A 21,983-nucleotide genomic window follows, 5' to 3' on the forward strand; every position below is an offset into this window, starting at 1 on the left:
CGAGAAGGAGGGAGAGGGAGGCAGCGGGAGGGAGAGGGAGAGAGAGGGTCCAGACGAGAAGGAGGGAGAGGGAGGCAGAGGGAGGGAGAGGGAGGGAGAGGGAGGGAGAGAGTCCAGACGAGAGGGAGGGAGAGGAAGGGAGAGGCTGCAGGGGACAGGAAGGGAGAGGCAGGGAGAGGGTGCAGGTGAGAGGGAGGGAGTGGGTAAAGGAGAAAAGGAGGGAGAGGGAGAGAGAGGGTGCAGGCGAGAGGGAGGCAGAGGGAAGAGAGGGAGGGAGAGGGTCCAGGCGAGGGGGGAGGGAGAGGAATGGAGAGGGCCCGAGGGAAATGGAGGGAGAGGGAGGGAGAGGGAGGAAGAGGGTGCAGACGAGAGGGAGGGAGAGGGCGGGAGAGGCTGCAGGGGAGAGGGAGGGAGAGGCAGGGAGAGGGTCCAGACGTGAAGGAGGGAGAGGGAGGGAGAGGGTCCAGGGGAGAGGGAGGGAGAGGGAGAAAGAGGGTCCAGGCAAGAGGGAGGGAGAGGGCGGGAGAGGGTCCAGACGAGAAGGAGGGAGAGGGAGGAAGAGGGTCCAGGCGAGAGGGAGGGAGAGGGCGGGAGAGGCTGAAGGGGAGAGGGAGGGAGAGTGAGAGAGAGGGTCCAGACGAGAGGGAAGGGAGAGGGAGGCAGCGGGAGGGAGAGGGAGAGAGAGGGTCCAGACGAGAAGGAGGGAGAGGGAGGCAGAGGGAGGGAGAGGGAGGGAGAGGGTCCAGGAGAGAGGGAGGGAGAGGAATGGAGAGGGTCCAGGGGAGAGGGAGGGAGAGGGAGGGAGTGGGTCCAGACGAGAAGGAGGGAGAGGGAGGCAGCGGGAGGGAGAGGGAGAGAGAGGGTCCAGACGAGAAGGAGGGAGAGGGAGGCAGAGGGAGGGAGAGGGAGGGAGAGGGAGGGAGAGAGTCCAGACGAGAGGGAGGGAGAGGAAGGGAGAGGCTGCAGGGGACAGGAAGGGAGAGGCAGGGAGAGGGTGCAGGTGAGAGGGAGGGAGTGGGTAAAGGAGAAAAGGAGGGAGAGGGAGAGAGAGGGTGCAGGCGAGAGGGAGGCAGAGGGAAGAGAGGGAGGGAGAGGGTCCAGGCGAGGGGGGAGGGAGAGGAATGGAGAGGGCCCGAGGGAAATGGAGGGAGAGGGAGGGAGAGGGAGGAAGAGGGTGCAGACGAGAGGGAGGGAGAGGGCGGGAGAGACTGCAGGGGAGAGGGAGGGAGAGGCAGGGAGAGGGTCCAGACGTGAAGGAGGGAGAGGGAGGGAGAGGGTCCAGGGGAGAGGGAGGGAGAGGGAGAAAGAGGGTCCAGGCAAGAGGGAGGGAGAGGGCGGGAGAGGGTCCAGACGAGAAGGAGGGAGAGGGAGGGAGAGGGTCCAGGCGAGAGGGAGGGAGAGGGCGGGAGAGTTTCCAGGGGAGAGGGAGGGAGAGTGAGAGAGAGGGTCCAGACGAGAGGGAAGGGAGAGGGAGGCAGCGGGAGGGAGAGGGAGAGAGAGGGTCCAGACGAGAAGGAGGGAGAGGGAGGCAGAGGGAGGGAGAGGGAGGGAGAGGGTCCAGGAGAGAGGGAGGGAGAGGAATGGAGAGGGTCCAGGCGAGAGGGAGGGAGAAGGAGGGAGAGGGTCCAGACGAGAGGGAGGGAGAGGGAGGGAGAGGGTCCAGATGAGAGGGAGGGAGAGGGTGGCAGACGGAGGGAGAGGGAGGGAGAGGGTCCAGACGAGAGGGAGGGAGTGGGAGGCAGACGGAGGGGGAGGGAGAGAGAGGGAGGGAGAGAGAGCCAGACGAGAGGGAGGGAGAGGAATGGAGAAGGTCCAGGCGAGAGGGAGGGAGAGGAAAGGAGAGGGGCCAGGCGAGAGGGAGGGAGAGGGAGGCAGACGGAGGGAGAGGGAGGGAGAGGGTCCAGGCGAGAGGGAGGGAGAGGGATGTAGACGGAGGGAGAGGGAGGGAGAGGGTCCAGACGAGGGGGAGGGAGAGGAATGGAGAGGGTCCGAGGGAAAGGGAGGGAGAGGGAGGGAGAGGGTCCAGGCGAGAGGGAGGAGAGGCAGGGAGAGGGTCCAGACGAGGAGGGAGGGAGTGGAATGGAGAGGGTCCGAGGGAAATGGAGGGAGAGGGAGGAAGAGGGAGGGAGAGGGTCCAGACGAGAGAGAGGGAGAGGGCGGGAGAGGGTCCAGGGGAGAGGGAGGGAGAGTGAGAGAGAGGGTCGAGACGAGAGGGAAGGGAGAGGGAGGCAGCGGGAGGGAGAGGGAGGGAGAGGGTCCAGACGAGAAGGAGGGCGAGGGAGGCAGAGGGAGGGAGAGGGAGGGAGAGGGTCCAGGCGAGAGGGAGGGAGAAGGAGGGAGAGGGTCCAGACGAGAGGGAGGGAGAGGGAGGGAAACGGTCCAGACGAGAGGGAGGGAGAGGGAGGCAGACGGAGGGAGAGTGAGGGAGAGGGTCCAGACGAGAGGGAGGGAGAGGGAGGCAGACGGAGGGAGAGGGAGGGAGAGGGAGGGAGAGGGAGCCAGACGAGAGGGAGGGAGAGGAATGGAGAAGGTCCAGGCGAGAGGGAGGGAGAGGAAAGGAGAGGGTCCAGGCGAGAGGGAGGGAGAGGGAGGGAGATGATCCAGAGGAGAGGGAGGGAGAGGAAAGGAGAGGGGCCTGGCGAGCGGGCGGGAGAGGGAGGCAGACGGAGGGAGAGGGAGAGAGAGGGTCCAGACGAGAGGGAGGGAGAGGGAGGCAGACGGAGGGAGAGGGAGGGAGAGGGTCCAGACGAGAGGGAGGGAGAGGAATGGAGAGGGTCCGAGGGAAATGGAGGGAGAGGGAGGGAGAGGGCGGGAGAGGGTCCAGGGGAGAGGGAGGGAGAGGGAGGGAGAGGGTCCAGGCGAGAGGGAGGGAGAGGAAAGGAGAGGGTCCAGGCGAGAGGGAGGGAGAGGAATGGAGAAGGTCCAGGCGAGAGGGAGGGGGAGGAAAGGAGAGGGGCCAGGCGAGAGGGAGGGAGAGGGAGGCAGACGGAGGGAGAGGGAGGGAGAGGGTCCAGGCGAGAGGGAGGGAGAGGGATGTAGACGGATGGAGAGGGAGGGAGAGGGTCCAGACGAGGGGGAGGGAGAGGAATGGAGAGGGTCCGAGGGAAAGGGAGGGAGAGGGAGGGAGAGGGTCCAGGCGAGAGGGAGGAGAGGGAGGGAGAGGGTCCAGACGAGGGGGGAGGGAGTGGAATGGAGAGGGTCCGAGGGAAATGGAGGGAGAGGGAGGGAGAGGGAGGAAGAGGGTCCAGACGAGAGGGAGGGAGAGGGCGGGAGAGGGTCCAGGGGAGAGGGAGGGAGAGGGAGGGAGAGGGTCCAGACGAGAAGGAGGTAGAGGGAGGGAGAGGGTCCAGGCGAGAGGGAGGGAGAGGGCGGGAGAGGGTCCGGGGGAGAGGGAGGGAGAGGGAGGGAGAGGGTCCAGACGAGGAGGGAGAGGGTGGCAGACGGAGGGAGAGGGAGGGAGAGGGTCCAGACGAGAGGGAGGGAGAGGGAGGCAGACGGAGGGAGAGGGAGGGAGAGGGAGGGAGAGGGAGCCAGACGAGAGGGAGGGAGAGGAATGGAGAAGGTCCAGGCGAGAGGGAGGGAGAGGAAAGGAGAGGGGCCAGGCGAGAGGGAGGGAGAGGGAGGCAGACGGAGGTAGAGGGAGGGAGAGGGTCCAGGCGAGAGGGAGGGAGAGGGAGGTAGACGGAGGGAGAGGGAGGGAGAGGGTCCAGGAGAGAGGGAGGGAGAGGAAGGGAGAGGCTGCAGGGGAGAGGAAGGGAGAGACAGGGAGAGGGTGCAGGTGAGAGGGAGGGAGTGGGTAAAGGAAAAAAGGAAGGAGAGGGAGAGAGAGGGTGCAGGCGAGAGGGAGGCAGAGGGAGGAGAGGGAGGGAGAGGGTCCAGGCGAGGGGGGAGGGAGAGGAATGGAGAGGGTCCGAGGGAAATGGAGGGAGAGGGAGGGAGAGGCTGCAGGGGAGAGGGAGGGAGAGGCAGGGAGAGGGTCCAGACGTGAAGGAGGGAGAGGGAGGGAGAGGGTCCAGGGGAGAGGGAGGGAGAGGGAGGAAGAGGGTCCAGGCAAGAGGGAGGGAGAGGGCGGGAGAGGGTCCAGACGAGAAGGAGGGAGAGGGAGGGAGAGGGTCCAGGCGAGAGGGAGGGAGAGGGCGGGAGAGTTTCCAGGGGAGAGGGAGGGATAGTGAGAGAGAGGGTCCAGACGAGAGGGAAGGGAGAGGGAGGCAGCGGGAGGGAGAGGGAGAGAGAGGGTCCAGACGAGAAGGAGGGAGAGGGAGGCAGAGGGAGGGAGAGGGAGGGAGAGGGTCCAGGAGAGAGGGAGGGAGAGGAATGGAGAGGGTCCAGGCGAGAGGGAGGGAGAAGGAGGGAGAGGGTCCAGACGAGAGGGAGGGAGAGGGAGGGAGAGGGTCCAGATGAGAGGGAGGGAGAGGGTGGCAGACGGAGGGAGAGGGAGGGAGAGGGTCCAGACGAGAGGGAGGGAGTGGGAGGCAGACGGAGGGGGAGGGAGAGAGAGGGAGGGAGAGAGAGCCAGACGAGAGGGAGGGAGAGGAATGGAGAAGGTCCAGGCGAGAGGGAGGGAGAGGAAAGGAGAGGGGCCAGGCGAGAGGGAGGGAGAGGGAGGCAGACGGAGGGAGAGGGAGGGAGAGGGTCCAGGCGAGAGGGAGGGAGAGGGATGTAGACGGAGGGAGAGGGAGGGAGAGGGTCCAGACGAGGGGGAGGGAGAGGAATGGAGAGGGTCCGAGGGAAAGGGAGGGAGAGGGAGGGAGAGGGTCCAGGCGAGAGGGAGGAGAGGCAGGGAGAGGGTCCAGACGAGGAGGGAGGGAGTGGAATGGAGAGGGTCCGAGGGAAATGGAGGGAGAGGGAGGAAGAGGGAGGGAGAGGGTCCAGACGAGAGAGAGGGAGAGGGCGGGAGAGGGTCCAGGGGAGAGGGAGGGAGAGTGAGAGAGAGGGTCGAGACGAGAGGGAAGGGAGAGGGAGGCAGCGGGAGGGAGAGGGAGGGAGAGGGTCCAGACGAGAAGGAGGGCGAGGGAGGCAGAGGGAGGGAGAGGGAGGGAGAGGGTCCAGGCGAGAGGGAGGGAGAAGGAGGGAGAGGGTCCAGACGAGAGGGATGGAGAGGGAGGGAGACGGTCCAGACGAGAGGGAGGGAGAGGGAGGCAGACGGAGGGTGAGTGAGGGAGAGGGTCCAGACGAGAGGGAGGGAGAGGGAGGCAGACGGAGGGAGAGGGAGGGAGAGGGAGGGAGAGGGAGCCAGACGAGAGGGAGGGAGAGGAATGGAGAAGGTCCAGGCGAGAGGGAGGGAGAGGAAAGGAGAGGGTCCAGGCGAGAGGGAGGGAGAGGGAGGGAGATGATCCAGAGGAGAGGGAGGGAGAGGAAAGGAGAGGGGCCTGGCGAGCGGGCGGGAGAGGGAGGCAGACGGAGGGAGAGGGAGAGAGAGGGTCCAGACGAGAGGGAGGGAGAGGGAGGCAGACGGAGGGAGAGGGAGGGAGAGGGTCCAGACGAGAGGGAGGGAGAGGAATGGAGAGGGTCCGAGGGAAATGGAGGGAGAGGGAGGGAGAGGGCGGGAGAGGGTCCAGGGGAGAGGGAGGGAGAGGGAGGGAGAGGGTCCAGGCGAGAGGGAGGGAGAGGAAAGGAGAGGGTCCAGGCGAGAGGGAGGGAGAGGAATGGAGAAGGTCCAGGCGAGAGGGAGGGGGAGGAAAGGAGAGGGGCCAGGCGAGAGGGAGGGAGAGGGAGGCAGACGGAGGGAGAGGGAGGGAGAGGGTCCAGGCGAGAGGGAGGGAGAGGGATGTAGACGGATGGAGAGGGAGGGAGAGGGTCCAGACGAGGGGGAGGGAGAGGAATGGAGAGGGTCCGAGGGAAAGGGAGGGAGAGGGAGGGAGAGGGTCCAGGCGAGAGGGAGGAGAGGGAGGGAGAGGGTCCAGACGAGGGGGGAGGGAGTGGAATGGAGAGGGTCCGAGGGAAATGGAGGGAGAGGGAGGGAGAGGGAGGAAGAGGGTCCAGACGAGAGGGAGGGAGAGGGCGGGAGAGGGTCCAGGGGAGAGGGAGGGAGAGGGAGGGAGAGGGTCCAGACGAGAAGGAGGTAGAGGGAGGGAGAGGGTCCAGGCGAGAGGGAGGGAGAGGGCGGGAGAGGGTCCGGGGGAGAGGGAGGGAGAGGGAGGGAGAGGGTCCAGACGAGGAGGGAGAGGGTGGCAGACGGAGGGAGAGGGAGGGAGAGGGTCCAGACGAGAGGGAGGGAGAGGGAGGCAGACGGAGGGAGAGGGAGGGAGAGGGAGGGAGAGGGAGCCAGACGAGAGGGAGGGAGAGGAATGGAGAAGGTCCAGGCGAGAGGGAGGGAGAGGAAAGGAGAGGGGCCAGGCGAGAGGGAGGGAGAGGGAGGCAGACGGAGGTAGAGGGAGGGAGAGGGTCCAGGCGAGAGGGAGGGAGAGGGAGGTAGACGGAGGGAGAGGGAGGGAGAGGGTCCAGGAGAGAGGGAGGGAGAGGAAGGGAGAGGCTGCAGGGGAGAGGAAGGGAGAGACAGGGAGAGGGTGCAGGTGAGAGGGAGGGAGTGGGTAAAGGAAAAAAGGAAGGAGAGGGAGAGAGAGGGTGCAGGCGAGAGGGAGGCAGAGGGAGGAGAGGGAGGGAGAGGGTCCAGGCGAGGGGGGAGGGAGAGGAATGGAGAGGGTCCGAGGGAAATGGAGGGAGAGGGAGGGAGAGGCTGCAGGGGAGAGGGAGGGAGAGGCAGGGAGAGGGTCCAGACGTGAAGGAGGGAGAGGGAGGGAGAGGGTCCAGGGGAGAGGGAGGGAGAGGGAGGAAGAGGGTCCAGGCAAGAGGGAGGGAGAGGGCGGGAGAGGGTCCAGACGACAAGGAGGGAGAGGGAGGGAGAGGGTCCAGGCGAGAGGGAGGGAGAGGGCGGGAGAGTTTCCAGGGGAGAGGGAGGGATAGTGAGAGAGAGGGTCCAGACGAGAGGGAAGGGAGAGGGAGGCAGCGGGAGGGAGAGGGAGAGAGAGGGTCCAGACGAGAAGGAGGGAGAGGGAGGCAGAGGGAGGGAGAGGGAGGGAGAGGGTCCAGGAGAGAGGGAGGGAGAGGAATGGAGAGGGTCCAGGCGAGAGGGAGGGAGAAGGAGGGAGAGGGTCCAGACGAGAGGGAGGGAGAGGGAGGCAGACGGAGGGAGAGGGAGGGAGAGGGAGGGAGAGGGAGGGAGAGGGAGGGAGAGGGAGCCAGACGAGAGGGAGGGAGAGGAATGGAGAAGGTCCAGGCGAGACGGAGGGAGAGGGAGGGAGATGATCCAGAGGAGAGGGAGGGAGAGGAAAGGAGAGGGTCCTGGCGAGCGGGCGGGAGAGGGAGGCAGACGGAGGGAGCGGGAGGGAGAGGGTCCAGACGAGAGGGAGGGAGAGGGAGGCAGACGGAGGGAGAGGGAGGGAGAGGGTCCAGACGAGAGGGAGGGAGAGGAATGGAGAGGGTCCGAGGGAAATGGAGGGAGAGGGAGGGAGAGGGCGGGAGAGGGTCCAGGGGAGAGGGAGGGAGAGGCAGGGAGAGGGTCCGAGGGAGAGTGAGGGAGAGGAAGGGTGAGGCTCCAGGCGACAGGGAGGGAAATGGATAGAGAGGGTCCAGTGGAGAAGGAGGGAGAGGGACAGAGAGGTTCCAGGCGAGAGGGAGGGGAGGGAGGTAGAGGGTCCAGGACAGAGGGAGAGAGAGGGAAGGAGAGGGGCCAGACGAGAGGGAGGGAGAGGGAGGCAGACGGAGGGAGAGTGAGGGAGAGGGTCCAGACGAGAGGGAGGGAGAGGGAGGGAGAGGCTGCAGGGGAGAGGGGGGAGAGGCAGGGAGAGGGTGCAGGTGAGAGGGAGGGAGTGGGTAAAGGAGAAAAGGAGGGAGAGGGAGAGAGAGGGTGCAGGCGAGAGGGAGGCAGAGGGAGGAGAGGGAGGGAGAGGGTCCAGACGAGGGGGGAGGGAGAGGAATGGAGAGGGTCCGAGGGAAATGGAGGGAGAGGGAGGGAGAGGGAGGAAGAGGGTCCAGACGAGAGGGAGGGAGAGGGCGGGAGAGGGTCCAGGGGAGAGGGAGGGAGAGGGAGGGAGAGGGTCCAGACGAGAAGGAGGGAGAGGGAGGGAGAGGGTCCAGGCGAGAGGGAGGGAGAGGGCGGGAGAGGGTCCAGGGGAGAGGGAGGGAGAGGGTCCAGGGGAGAGGGAGGGAGAGGGAGGGAGAGGGTCCAGGCGAGAGGGAGGGAGAGGAATGGAGAGGGTCCAGGCGAGAGGGAGGGAGAAGGAGGGAGAGGGTCCAGACGAGAGGGAGGGAGAGGGAGGGAGAGGGGGGGAGAGGCAGGCAGAGGGTCCGAGGGAGAGGGAGGGAGAGGAAGGGAGAGGGTTCGAGGGAAATGGAGGGAGGGGGAGGAGAGGGTGCCGGAGAGAGGGAGGGAGCGGGAAGGAGAGGGTCTAGGCGAGAGGGAGGGAGAGGGACAGAGAGGGTCCAGGGGAGAGGGAGGGAGAGGGAGAAAGAGGGTCCAGGCGACAGGGAAGGAGAGGGCGGGAGAGGTTCCAGCCGAGAGGAAGGGAGAGGGAGGAAGAGGGAGGGAGAGGGAGGGAGAGGGTACAGGAGAGAGGGAGGGAGCGGGAGGGAGAGGGTCCAGGGGAGAGGGAGGGAGTGGGACAGAGAGGGTCCAGGGGAGAGGGAGGGAGAGGGAGAAAGAGGGTCCAGGCGAGAGGGAAGGAGAGGGCGGGAGAGGTTCCAGCCGAGAGGAAGGGAGATGGAGGAAGAGGGAGGGAGAGGGACAGGGAGGGTACAGGAGAGAGGGAAGGAGAGGGAGGGAGAGAGTCCAGACGAGAAGGAGGGAGAGGGAGGAAGAGGGAGGGAGAGGGAGGGAGAGGTTCCAGGCGAGAGGGAGGGAGAGGAAGGTAGAGGGTCCGAGGGTCCGAGGGAAATGGAGGGAGAGGGAGGGAGCGGGAGGAAAAGGGTCCAGACGAGAGGGAGGGAGAGGGCGGGAGAGGTTCCAGGGGAGAGGGAGGGAGAGGGAGGAAGAGGATCCAGGCGAGAGGGAGGGAGAAGGAGGGAGAGCGTCCAGGAGAGAGGGAAGGAGAGGGAGGGAGAGAGTCCAGACGAGAAGGAGGGAGAGGGAGGGAGAGGGAGCCAGACGAGAGGGAGGGAGAGGGCGGGAGAGGGTCCAGCGGCGAGGGAGGGAGAGGAAGGGAGAGGGTCCAGACGAGAAGGAGGGAGAGGGAGGGAGAGGGTCCAGGCGAGAGGGAGGGAGAGGGCGGGAGAGGGTCCGGGGGAGAGGGAGGGAGAGGGAGGGAGAGGGTCCAGAGGAGAAGGAGGGAGAGGAAGGCAGCGGGAGGGAGAGGGAGAGAGAGGTTCCAGACGAGAGGGAGGGAGAGGGTCCAGACGAGAGGGAGGGAGAGGAATGGAGAGGGTCCGAGGGAAATGGAGGGAGAGGGAGGGAGAGGGAGGGAGAGGGTCCAGGGGAGAGGGAGGGAGAGTGAGAGAGAGGGTCCAGACGAGAGGGAAGGGAGAGGGAGGGAGAGGGAGAGAGAGGGTCCAGACGAGAAGGAGGGCGAGGGAGGCAGAGGGAGGGAGAGGGAGGGAGAGGGTCCAGGAGAGAGGGAGGGAGAGGAATGGAGAGGGTCCAGGCGAGAGGGAGGGAGAGGGAGGGAGAGGGTCCAGACGAGAGGGAGGGAGAGGGTGGCAGACGGAGGGAGAGGGAGGGAGAGGGTCCAGGCGAGAGGGAGGGAGAGGGATGTAGACGGAGGGAGAGGGAGGGAGAGGGTCCAGACGAGGGGGAGGGAGAGGAATGGAGAGGGTCCGAGGGAAAGGGAGGGAGAGGGAGGGAGAGGGTCCAGGCGAGAGGGAGGAGAGGGAGGGAGAGGGTCCAGACGAGGGGGGAGGGAGTGGAATGGAGAGGGTCCGAGGGAAATGGAGGGAGAGGGAGGAAGAGGGAGGGAGAGGGTCCAGACGAGAGAGAGGGAGAGGGCGGGAGAGGGTCCAGGGGAGAGGGAGGGAGAGTGAGAGAGAGGGTCCAGACGAGAGGGAAGGGAGAGGGAGGCAGCGGGAGGGAGAGGGAGGGAGAGGGTCCAGACGAGAAGGAGGGCGAGGGAGGCAGAGGGAGGGAGAGGGAGGGAGAGGGTCCAGGCGAGAGGGAGGGAGAAGGAGGGAGAGGGTCCAGACGAGAGGGATGGAGAGGGAGGGAGACGGTCCAGACGAGAGGGAGGGAGAGGGAGGCAGACGGAGGGAGAGTGAGGGAGAGGGTCCAGACGAGAGGGAGGGAGAGGGAGGCAGACGGAGGGAGAGGGAGGGAGAGGGAGGGAGAGGGAGCCAGACGAGAGGGAGGGAGAGGAATGGAGAAGGTCCAGGCGAGAGGGAGGGAGAGGAAAGGAGAGGGTCCAGGCGAGAGGGAGGGAGAGGGAGGGAGATGATCCAGAGGAGAGGGAGGGAGAGGAAAGGAGAGGGGCCTGGCGAGCGGGCGGGAGAGGGAGGCAGACGGAGGGAGAGGGAGAGAGAGGGTCCAGACGAGAGGGAGGGAGAGGGAGGCAGACGGAGGGAGAGGGAGGGAGAGGGTCCAGACGAGAGGGAGGGAGAGGAATGGAGAGGGTCCGAGGGAAATGGAGGGAGAGGGAGGGAGAGGGCGGGAGAGGGTCCAGGGGAGAGGGAGGGAGAGGGAGGGAGAGGGTCCAGGCGAGAGGGAGGGAGAGGAAAGGAGAGGGTCCAGGCGAGAGGGAGGGAGAGGAATGGAGAAGGTCCAGGCGAGAGGGAGGGGGAGGAAAGGAGAGGGGCCAGGCGAGAGGGAGGGAGAGGGAGGCAGACGGAGGGAGAGGGAGGGAGAGGGTCCAGGCGAGAGGGAGGGAGAGGGATGTAGACGGAGGGAGAGGGAGGGAGAGGGTCCAGACGAGGGGGAGGGAGAGGAATGGAGAGGGTCCGAGGGAAAGGGAGGGAGAGGGAGGGAGAGGGTCCAGGCGAGAGGGAGGAGAGGGAGGGAGAGGGTCCAGACGAGGGGGGAGGGAGTGGAATGGAGAGGGTCCGAGGGAAATGGAGGGAGAGGGAGGGAGAGGGAGGAAGAGGGTCCAGACGAGAGGGAGGGAGAGGGCGGGAGAGGGTCCAGGGGAGAGGGAGGGAGAGGGAGGGAGAGGGTCCAGACGAGAAGGAGGTAGAGGGAGGGAGAGGGTCCAGGCGAGAGGGAGGGAGAGGGCGGGAGAGGGTCCGGGGGAGAGGGAGGGAGAGGGAGGGAGAGGGTCCAGACGAGGAGGGAGAGGGTGGCAGACGGAGGGAGAGGGAGGGAGAGGGTCCAGACGAGAGGGAGGGAGAGGGAGGCAGACGGAGGGAGAGGGAGGGAGAGGGAGGGAGAGGGAGGGAGAGGGAGCCAGACGAGAGGGAGGGAGAGGAATGGAGAAGGTCCAGGCGAGAGGGAGGGAGAGGAAAGGAGAGGGGCCAGGCGAGAGGGAGGGAGAGGGAGGCAGACGGAGGGAGAGGGAGGGAGAGGGTCCAGGCGAGAGGGAGGGAGAGGGAGGTAGACGGAGGGAGAGGGAGGGAGAGGGTCCAGGAGAGAGGGAGGGAGAGGAAGGGAGAGGCTGCAGGGGAGAGGAAGGGAGAGACAGGGAGAGGGTGCAGGTGAGAGGGAGGGAGTGGGTAAAGGAAAAAAGGAAGGAGAGGGAGAGAGAGGGTGCAGGCGAGAGGGAGGCAGAGGGAGGAGAGGGAGGGAGAGGGTCCAGGCGAGGGGGGAGGGAGAGGAATGGAGAGGGTCCGAGGGAAATGGAGGGAGAGGGAGGGAGAGGCTGCAGGGGAGAGGGAGGGAGAGGCAGGGAGAGGGTCCAGACGTGAAGGAGGGAGAGGGAGGGAGAGGGTCCAGGGGAGAGGGAGGGAGAGGGAGGAAGAGGGTCCAGGCAAGAGGGAGGGAGAGGGCGGGAGAGGGTCCAGACGACAAGGAGGGAGAGGGAGGGAGAGGGTCCAGGCGAGAGGGAGGGAGAGGGCGGGAGAGTTTTCAGGGGAGAGGGAGGGATAGTGAGAGAGAGGGTCCAGACGAGAGGGAAGGGAGAGGGAGGCAGCGGGAGGGAGAGGGAGAGAGAGGGTCCAGACGAGAAGGAGGGAGAGGGAGGCAGAGGGAGGGAGAGGGAGGGAGAGGGTCCAGGAGAGAGGGAGGGAGAGGAATGGAGAGGGTCCAGGCGAGAGGGAGGGAGAAGGAGGGAGAGGGTCCAGACGAGAGGGAGGGAGAGGGAGGCAGACGGAGGGAGAGGGAGGGAGAGGGAGGGAGAGGGAGGGAGAGGGAGCCAGACGAGAGGGAGGGAGGGGAATGGAGAAGGTCCAGGCGAGAGGGAGGGAGAGGGAGGGAGATGATCCAGAGGAGAGGGAGGGAGAGGAAAGGAGAGGGTCCTGGCGAGCGGGCGGGAGAGGGAGGCAGACGGAGGGAGCGGGAGGGAGAGGGTCCAGACGAGAGGGAGGGAGAGGGAGGCAGACGGAGGGAGAGGGCGGGAGAGGGTCCAGGGGAGAGGGAGGGAGAGGCAGGGAGAGGGTCCGAGGGAGAGTGAGGGAGAGGAAGGGTGAGGCTCCAGGCGACAGGGAGGGAAATGGATAGAGAGGGTCCAGTGGAGAAGGAGGGAGAGGGACAGAGAGGTTCCAGGCGAGAGGGAGGGGAGGGAGGTAGAGGGTCCAGGACAGAGGGAGAGAGAGGGAAGGAGAGGGGCCAGACGAGAGGGAGGGAGAGGGAGGCAGACGGAGGGAGAGTGAGGGAGAGGGTCCAGACGAGAGGGAGGGAGAGGGAGGGAGAGGCTGCAGGGGAGAGGGGGGAGAGGCAGGGAGAGGGTGCAGGTGAGAGGGAGGGAGTGGGTAAAGGAGAAAAGGAGGGAGAGGGAGAGAGAGGGTGCAGGCGAGAGGGAGGCAGAGGGAGGAGAGGGAGGGAGAGGGTCCAGACGAGGGGGGAGGGAGAGGAATGGAGAGGGTCCGAGGGAAATGGAGGGAGAGGGAGGGAGAGGGAGGAAGAGGGTCCAGACGAGAGGGAGGGAGAGGGCGGGAGAGGGTCCAGGCGAGAGGGAGGGAGAGGGCGGGAGAGGGTCCAGGGGAGAGGGAGGGAGAGGGTCCAGGGGAGAGGGAGGGAGAGGGAGGGAGAGGGTCCAGGCGAGAGGGAGGGAGAGGAATGGAGAGGGTCCAGGCGAGAGGGAGGGAGAAGGAGGGAGAGGGTCCAGACGAGAGGGAGGGAGAGGGAGGGAGAGGGGGGGAGAGGCAGGCAGAGGGTCCGAGGGAGAGGGAGGGAGAGGAAGGGAGAGGGTTCGAGGGAAATGGAGGGAGGGGGAGGAGAGGGTGCCGGAGAGAGGGAGGGAGCGGGAAGGAGAGGGTCTAGGCGAGAGGGAGGGAGAGGGACAGAGAGGGTCCAGGGGAGAGGGAGGGAGAGGGAGAAAGAGGGTCCAGGCGACAGGGAAGGAGAGGGCGGGAGAGGTTCCAGCCGAGAGGAAGGGAGAGGGAGGAAGAGGGAGGGAGAGGGAGGGAGAGGGTACAGGAGAGAGGGAGGGAGCGGGAGGGAGAGGGTCCAGGGGAGAGGGAGGGAGTGGGACAGAGAGGGTCCAGGGGAGAGGGAGGGAGAGGGAGAAAGAGGGTCCAGGCGAGAGGGAAGGAGAGGGCGGGAGAGGTTCCAGCCGAGAGGAAGGGAGATGGAGGAAGAGGGAGGGAGAGGGACAGAGAGGGTACAGGAGAGAGGGAAGGAGAGGGAGGGAGAGAGTCCAGACGAGAAGGAGGGAGAGGGAGGAAGAGGGAGGGAGAGGGAGGGAGAGGTTCCAGGCGAGAGGGAGGGAGAGGAAGGTAGAGGGTCCGAGGGTCCGAGGGAAATGGAGGGAGAGGGAGGGAGCGGGAGGAAAAGGGTCCAGACGAGAGGGAGGGAGAGGGCGGGAGAGGTTCCAGGGGAGAGGGAGGGAGAGGGAGGAAGAGGATCCAGGCGAGAGGGAGGGAGAAGGAGGGAGAGCGTCCAGGAGAGAGGGAAGGAGAGGGAGGGAGAGAGTCCAGACGAGAAGGAGGGAGAGGGAGGGAGAGGGAGCCAGACGAGAGGGAGGGAGAGGGCGGGAGAGGGTCCAGCGGCGAGGGAGGGAGAGGAAGGGAGAGGGTCCAGACGAGAAGGAGGGAGAGGGAGGGAGAGGGTCCAGGCGAGAGGGAGGGAGAGGGCGGGAGAGGGTCCGGGGGAGAGGGAGGGAGAGGGAGGGAGAGGGTCCAGAGGAGAAGGAGGGAGAGGAAGGCAGCGGGAGGGAGAGGGAGAGAGAGGTTCCAGACGAGAGGGAGGGAGAGGGTCCAGACGAGAGGGAGGGAGAGGAATGGAGAGGGTCCGAGGGAAATGGAGGGAGAGGGAGGGAGAGGGCGGGAGAGGGTCCAGGGGAGAGGGAGGGAGAGTGAGAGAGAGGGTCCAGACGAGAAGGAGGGCGAGGGAGGCAGAGGGAGGGAGAGGGAGGGAGAGGGTCCAGGAGAGAGGGAGGGAGAGGAATGGAGAGGGTCCAGGCGAGAGGGAGGGAGAGGGTGGCAGACGGAGGGAGAGGGAGGGAGAGGGTCCAGACGAGAGGGAGGGAGAGGGAGGCAGACGGAGGGAGAGGGAGGGAGAGGGAAGGAGAGGGAGCAAGACGAGAGGGAGGGAGAGGAAAGGAGAGGGGCCAGGCGAGAGGGAGGGAGAGGGAGGCAGACGGAGGGAGAGGGAGGGAGAGGGTCCAGACGAGAGGGAGGGAGAGGGAGGGAGAGGCTGCAGGGGAGAGGGGGGAGAGGCAGGGAGAGGGTGCAGGTGAGAGGGAGGGAGTGGGTAAAGGAGAAAAGGAGGGAGAGGGAGAGAGAGGGTGCAGGCGAGAGGGAGGCAGAGGGAGGAGAGGGAGGGAGAGGGTCCAGGCGAGGGGGGAGGGAGAGGAATGGAGAGGGTCCGAGGGAAATGGAGGGAGAGGGAGGGAGAGGGAGGAAGAGGGTCCAGACGAGAGGGAGGGAGAGGGCGGGAGAGGGTCCAGGGGAGAGGGAGGGAGAGGGAGGGAGAGGGTCCAGACGAGAAGGAGGGAGAGGGAGGGAGAGGGTCCAGGCGAGAGGGAGGGAGAGGGCGGGAGAGGGTCCAGGCAAGAGGGAGGGAGAGGGCGGGAGAGGGTCCAGACGACAAGGAGGGAGAGGGAGGGAGAGGGTCCAGGCGAGAGGGAGGGAGAGGGCGGGAGAGTTTCCAGGGGAGAGGGAGGGAGAGTGAGAGAGAGGGTCCAGACGAGAGGGAAGGGAGAGGGAGGCAGCGGGAGGGAGAGGGAGAGAGAGGGTCCAGACGAGAAGGAGGGAGAGGGAGGCAGAGGGAGGGAGAGGGAGGGAGAGGGTCCAGGAGAGAGGGAGGGAGAGGAATGGAGAGGGTCCAGGCGAGAGGGAGGGAGAAGGAGGGAGAGGGTCCAGGAGAGAGGGAGGGAGAGGGAGGGAGACGGTCCAGACGAGAGGGAGGGAGAGGGTGGTAGACGGAGGGAGAGGGAGGGAGAGGGTCCAGACGAGAGGGAGGGAGAGGGAGGCAGACGGAGGGAGAGGGAGGGAGAGGGAGGGAGAGGGAGCCAGACGAGAGGGAGGGAGAGGAATGGAGAAGGTCCAGGCGAGAGGGAGGGAGAGGAAAGGAGAGGGTCCAGGCGAGAGGGAGGGAGAGGGAGGGAGATGATCCAGAGGAGAGGGAGGGAGAGGAAAGGAGAGGGGCCTGGCGAGCGGGCGGGAGAGGGAGGCAGACGGAGGGAGAGGGAGAGAGAGGGTCCAGACGAGAGGGAGGGAGAGGGAGGCAGACGGAGGGAGAGGGAGGGAGAGGGTCCAGACGAGAGGGAGGGAGAGGAATGGAGAGGGTCCGAGGGAAATGGAGGGAGAGGGCGGGAGAGGGTCCAGGGGAGAGGGAGGGAGAGGGCGGGAGAGGGTCCAGGGGAGAGGGAGGAAGAGGGTCCAGACGAGAGGGAGGGAGAGGGAGGGAGAGGGTCCAGGCGAGAGGGAGGGAGAGGAATGGAGAGGGTCCAGGCGAGAGGGAGGGAGAAGGAGGGAGAGGGTCCAGACGAGAGGGAGGGAGAGGGAGGGAGAGGGGGGGAGAGGCAGGCAGAGGGTCCGAGGGAGAGGGAGGGAGAGGAAGGGAGAGGGTTCGAGGGAAATGGAGGGAGGGGGAGGAGAGGGTGCCGGAGAGAGGGAGGGAGCGGGAAGGAGAGGGTCTAGGCGAGAGGGAGGGAGAGGGACAGAGAGGGTCCAGGGGAGAGGGAGGGAGAGGGAGAAAGAGGGTCCAGGCGACAGGGAAGGAGAGGGCGGGAGAGGTTCCAGCCGAGAGGAAGGGAGCGGGAGGAAGAGGGAGGGAGAGGGAGGGAGAGGGTACAGGAGAGAGGGAGGGAGCGGGAGGGAGAGGGTCCAGGGGAGAGGGAGGGAGTGGGACAGAGAGGGTCCAGGGGAGAGGGAGGGAGAGGGAGAAAGAGGGTCCAGGCGAGAGGGAAGGAGAGGGCGGGAGAGGTTCCAGCCGAGAGGAAGGGAGATGGAGGAAGAGGGAGGGAGAGGGACAGAGAGGGTACAGGAGAGAGGGAAGGAGAGGGAGGGAGAGAGTCCAGACGAGAAGGAGGGAGAGGGAGGAAGAGGGAGGGAGAGGGAGGGAGAGGTTCCAGGCGAGAGGGAGGGAGAGGAAGGTAGAGGGTCCGAGGGTCCGAGGGAAATGGAGGGAGAGGGAGGGAGCGGGAGGAAAAGGGTCCAGACGAGAGGGAGGGAGAGGGCGGGAGAGGTTCCAGGGGAGAGGGAGGGAGAGGGAGGAAGAGGATCCAGGCGAGAGGGAGGGAGAAGGAGGGAGAGCGTCCAGGAGAGAGGGAAGGAGAGGGAGGGAGAGAGTCCAGACGAGAAGGAGGGAGAGGGAGGGAGAGGGAGCCAGACGAGAGGGAGGGAGAGGGCGGGAGAGGGTCCAGCGGCGAGGGAGGGAGAGGAAGGGAGAGGGTCCAGACGAGAAGGAGGGAGAGGGAGGGAGAGGGTCCAGGCGAGAGGGAGGGAGAGGGCGGGAGAGGGTCCGGGGGAGAGGGAGGGAGAGGGAGGGAGAGGGTCCAGAGGAGAAGGAGGGAGAGGAAGGCAGCGGGAGGGAGAGGGAGAGAGAGGTTCCAGACGAGAGGGAGGGAGAGGGAGGGAGAGGGTCCAGACGAGAGGGAGGGAGAGGAATGGAGAGGGTCCGAGGGAAATGGAGGGAGAGGGAGGGAGAGGGCGGGAGAGGGTCCAGGGGAGAGGGAGGGAGAGGGAGGGAGAGGGTCCAGACGAGAGGGAGGGAGAGGGAGGGAGAGGCTGCAGGGGAGAGGGGGGAGAGGCAGGGAGAGGGTGCAGGTGAGAGGGAGGGAGTGGGTAAAGGAGAAAAGGAGGGAGAGGGAGAGAGAGGGTGCAGGCGAGAGGGAGGCAGAGGGAGGAGAGGGAGGGAGAGGGTCCAGACGAGGGGGGAGGGAGAGGAATGGAGAGGGTCCGAGGGAAATGGAGGGAGAGGGAGGGAGAGGGAGGAAGAGGGTCCAGACGAGAGGGAGGGAGAGGGCGGGAGAGGGTCCAGGGGAGAGGGAGGGAGAGGGAGGGAGAGGGTCCAGACGAGAAGGAGGGAGAGGGAGGGAGAGGGTCCAGGCGAGAGGGAGGGAGAGGGCGGGAGAGGGTCCGGGGGAGAGGGAGGGAGAGGGAGGGAGAGGGTCCAGACGAGAAGGAGGGAGAGGGTGGCAGACGGAGGGAGAGGGAGGGAGAGGGTCCAGGCGAGAGGGAGGGAGAGGGAGGCAGACGGAGGGAGAGGGAGGGAGAGGGAGGGAGAGGGAGCCAGACGAGAGGGAGGGAGAGGAATGGAGAAGGTCCAGGCGAGAGGGAGGGAGAGGAAAGGAGAGGGGCCAGGCGAGAGGGAGGGAGAGGGAGGCAGACGGAGGGAGAGGGAGGGAGAGGGTCCAGGCGAGAGGGAGGGAGAGGGAGGTAGACGGAGGGAGAGGGAGGGAGAGGGTCCAGGAGGGAGGGAGGGAGAGGAAGGGAGAGGCTGCAGGGGAGAGGAAGGGAGAGGCAGGGAGAGGGTGCAGGTGAGAGGGAGGGAGTGGGTAAAGGAGAAAAGGAAGGAGAGGGAGAGAGAGGGTGCAGGCGAGAGGGAGGCAGAGGGAGGAGAGGGAGGGAGAGGGTCCAGGCGAGGGGGGAGGGAGAGGAATGGAGAGGGTCCGAGGGAAATGGAGGGAGAGGCTGCAGGGGAGAGGGAGGGAGAGGCAGGGAGAGGGTCCAGACGTGAAGGAGGGAGAGGGAGGGAGAGGGTCCAGGGGAGAGGGAGGGAGAGGGAGGAAGAGGGTCCAGGCAAGAGGGAGGGAGAGGGCGGGAGAGGGTCCAGACGACAAGGAGGGAGAGGGAGGGAGAGGGTCCAGGCGAGAGGGAGGGAGAGGGCGGGAGAGTTTCCAGGGGAGAGGGAGGGAGAGTGAGAGAGAGGGTCCAGACGAGAGGGAAGGGAGAGGGAGGCAGCGGGAGGGAGAGGGAGAGAGAGGGTCCAGACGAGAAGGAGGGAGAGGGAGGCAGAGGGAGGGAGAGGGAGGGAGAGGGTCCAGGAGAGAGGGAGGGAGAGGAATGGAGAGGGTCCAGGCGAGAGGGAGGGAGAAGGAGGGAGAGGGTCCAGGAGAGAGGGAGGGAGAGGGAGGGAGACGGTCCAGACGAGAGGGAGGGAGAGGGTGGTAGACGGAGGGAGAGGGAGGGAGAGGGTCCAGACGAGAGGGAGGGAGAGGGAGGCAGACGGAGGGAGAGGGAGGGAGAGGGAGGGAGAGGGAGCCAGACGAGAGGGAGGGAGAGGAATGGAGAAGGTCCAGGCGAGAGGGAGGGAGAGGAAAGGAGAGGGTCCAGGCGAGAGGGAGGGAGAGGGAGGGAGATGATCCAGAGGAGAGGGAGGGAGAGGAAAGGAGAGGGGCCTGGCGAGCGGGCGGGAGAGGGAGGCAGACGGAGGGAGAGGGAGAGAGAGGGTCCAGACGAGAGGGAGGGAGAGGGAGGCAGACGGAGGGAGAGGGAGGGAGAGGGTCCAGACGAGAGGGAGGGAGAGGAATGGAGAGGGTCCGAGGGAAATGGAGGGAGAGGGCGGGAGAGGGTCCAGGGGAGAGTGAGGGAGAGGGTCCAGACGAGAGGGAGGGAGAGGAATGGAGAGGGTCCGAGGGAAATGGAGGGAGAGGGAGGGAGAGGGCGGGAGAGGGTCCAGGGGAGAGGGAGGGAGAGGGAGGGAGAGGGTCCAGGCGAGAGGGAGGGAGAGGAATGGAGAGGGTCCAGGCGAGAGGGAGGGAGAAGGAGGGAGAGGGTCCAGGCGAGAGGGAGGGAGAGGGCGAGAGAGGGTCCGGGGGAGAGGGAGGGAGAGGGTCCAGACGAGAAGGAGGGAGAGGGAGGGAGAGGGTCCAGGCGAGAGGGAGGGAGAGGAATGGAGAGGGTCCAGGCGAGAGGGAGGGAGAAGGAGGGAGAGGGTCCAGACGAGAGGGAGGGAGAGGGAGGGAGAGGGGGGGAGAGGCAGGCAGAGGGTCCGAGGGAGAGGGAGGGAGAGGAAGGGAGAGGGTTCGAGGGAAATGGAGGGAGGGGGAGGAGAGGGTGCCGGAGAGAGGGAGGGAGCGGGAAGGAGAGGGTCTAGGCGAGAGGGAGGGAGAGGGACAGAGAGGGTCCAGGGGAGAGGGAGGGAGAGGGAGAAAGAGGGTCCAGGCGACAGGGAAGGAGAGGGCGGGAGAGGTTCCAGCCGAGAGGAAGGGAGAGGGAGGAAGAGGGAGGGAGAGGGAGGGAGAGGGTACAGGAGAGAGGGAGGGAGCGGGAGGGAGAGGGTCCAGGGGAGAGGGAGGGAGTGGGACAGAGAGGGTCCAGGGGAGAGGGAGGGAGAGGGAGGGAGAGAGTCCAGACGAGAAGGAGGGAGAGGGAGGAAGAGGGAGGGAGAGGGAGGGAGAGGTTCCAGGCGAGCGGGAGGGAGAGGAAGGTAGAGGGTCCGAGGGTCCGAGGGAAATGGAGGGAGAGGGAGGGAGCGGGAGGAAAAGGGTCCAGACGAGAGGGAGGGAGAGGGCGGGAGAGGTTCCAGGGGAGAGGGAGGGAGAGGGAGGAAGAGGATCCAGGCGAGAGGGAGGGAGAAGGAGGGAGAGCGTCCAGGAGAGAGGGAAGGAGAGGGAGGGAGAGAGTCCAGACGAGAAGGAGGGAGAGGGAGGGAGAGGGAGCCAGACGAGAGGGAGGGAGAGGGCGGGAGAGGGTCCAGACGAGAAGGAGGGAGAGGGAGGGAGAGGGTCCAGACGAGAAGGAGGGAGAGGGAGGGAGAGGGTCCAGGCGAGAGGGAGGGAGAGGGCGGGAGAGGGTCCAGGCGAGAGGGAGGGAGAGGGAGGGAGAGGGTCCAGAGGAGAAGGAGGGAGAGGGAGGGAGAGGGTCCAGGCGAGAGGGAGGGAGAGGGAGGCAGAGGGAGGCAGAGGGAGGGAGAGGGTCCAGACGAGAGGGAGGGAGAGGGAGGGAGAGGGTCCAGACGAGAAGGAGGGAGAGGGAGGGAGAGGGTCCAGGGGAGAGGGAGGGAGAGGGAGGGAGAGGGTCCAGACGAGAAGGAGGGAGAGGGAGGGAGAGGGTCCAGGCGAGAGGGAGGGAGAGGGCGGGAGAGGGTCCGGGGGAGAGGGAGGGAGAGGGAGGGAGAGGGTCCAGACGAGAAGGAGGGAGAGGGAGGGAGAGGGTCCAGGCGAGAGGGAGGGAGAGGAATGGAGAGGGTCCAGGCGAGAGGGAGGGAGAAGGAGGGAGAGGGTCCAGACGAGAGGGAGGGAGAGGGAGGCAGAGGGGGGGAGAGGCAGGGAGAGGGTCCGAGGGAGAGTGAGGGAGAGGAAGGGTGAGGCTCCAGGCGACAGGGAGGGAGATGGATAGAGAGGGTCCAGTGGAGAAGGAGGGAGAGGGACAGAGAGGTTCCAGGCGAGAGGGAGGGGAGGGAGGTAGAGGGTCCAGGACAGAGGGAGAGAGAGGGAAGGAGAGGGTCCAGACGAGAGGGAGGGAGAGGGACAGAGAGGTTCCCGGCGAGAGGGGGGGAGAGGGTGGGAGAGGTTCCAGGAGAGAGGGAGGGAGAGGGTAGAGGCGAGAGGGAGGGAGAGGGCGGGAGAAGGACCTCGGGAGAGAGACGGAGAGGGAGGGAGAGGATCCAGGGGAGAGGGAAGGAGATGATCCAGATAAGAGGGCGGGAGAGGGAGGGAGAGGGAGGGAGAGGGTCCGAGGGACAGGGAGGGAGAGGGCGGGAGAGGGTCCAGGCGAGAGGGAGGGAGAGGGAGGGAGGTAATCCAGAGGAGAGGGAGGGAGAGGAAAGGAGAGGGTCCAGGCGAGAGGGAGGGAGAGGGTCCGAGGGACAGGGAGGGAGAGGGAGGGAGATGATCCAGAGGAGAGGGAGGGAGAGGAAAGGAGAGGGGCCAGGCGAGAGGGCGGGAGAGGGAGGCAGACGGAGGGAGAGGGAGAGAGAGGGTCCAGGCGAGAGGGAGGGAGAGGAATGGAGAGGGTCCAGGCAAGAGGGAGGGAGAAGGAGGGAGAGGGTCCAGACGAGAAGGAGGGAGAGGGAGGCAGCGGGAGGGAGACGGACAGAGAGGGTCCAGACGAGAAGGAGGGAGAGGGAGGCAGAGGGAGGGAGAGGGAGGGAGAGGGTCCAGGCGAGAGGGAGGGAGAAGGAGGGAGAGGGTCCAGACGAGAGGGAGGGAGAGGGAGGGAGAGGGGGGGAGAGGCAGGGAGATGGTCCGAGGGAGAGGGAGGGAGAGGAATGGAGAGGGTTCGAGGGAAATGGAGGGAGGGGGAGGAGAGGGTGCAGGAGAGAGGGAGGGAGCGGGAGGGAGAGGGTCTATGCGAGAGGGAGGGAGAGGGACAGAGAGGGTTCAGGGAAGAGGGAGAAAGAGGGTCCAGGCGACAGGGAAGGAGAGGGCGGGAGAGGTTCCAGCCGAGAGGAAGGGAGAGGGAGGAAGGGGGAGGGAGAGGGACAGAGAGGGTACAGGAGAGAGGGAAGGAGAGGGAGGGAGAGAGTCCAGACGAGAAGGAGGGAGAGGGAGGCAGAGGGAGGGAGAGGGAGGGAGAGGGTCCAGGCGAGAGGGAGGGAGAGGAATGGAGAGGGCACGAGGGAAATGGAGGGAGAGGGAGGGAGA

The sequence above is a fragment of the Struthio camelus genome, chromosome W (genome assembly GCF_040807025.1).
Source record: "Struthio camelus isolate bStrCam1 chromosome W, bStrCam1.hap1, whole genome shotgun sequence".
NCBI lineage: Eukaryota > Metazoa > Chordata > Aves > Struthioniformes > Struthionidae > Struthio > Struthio camelus.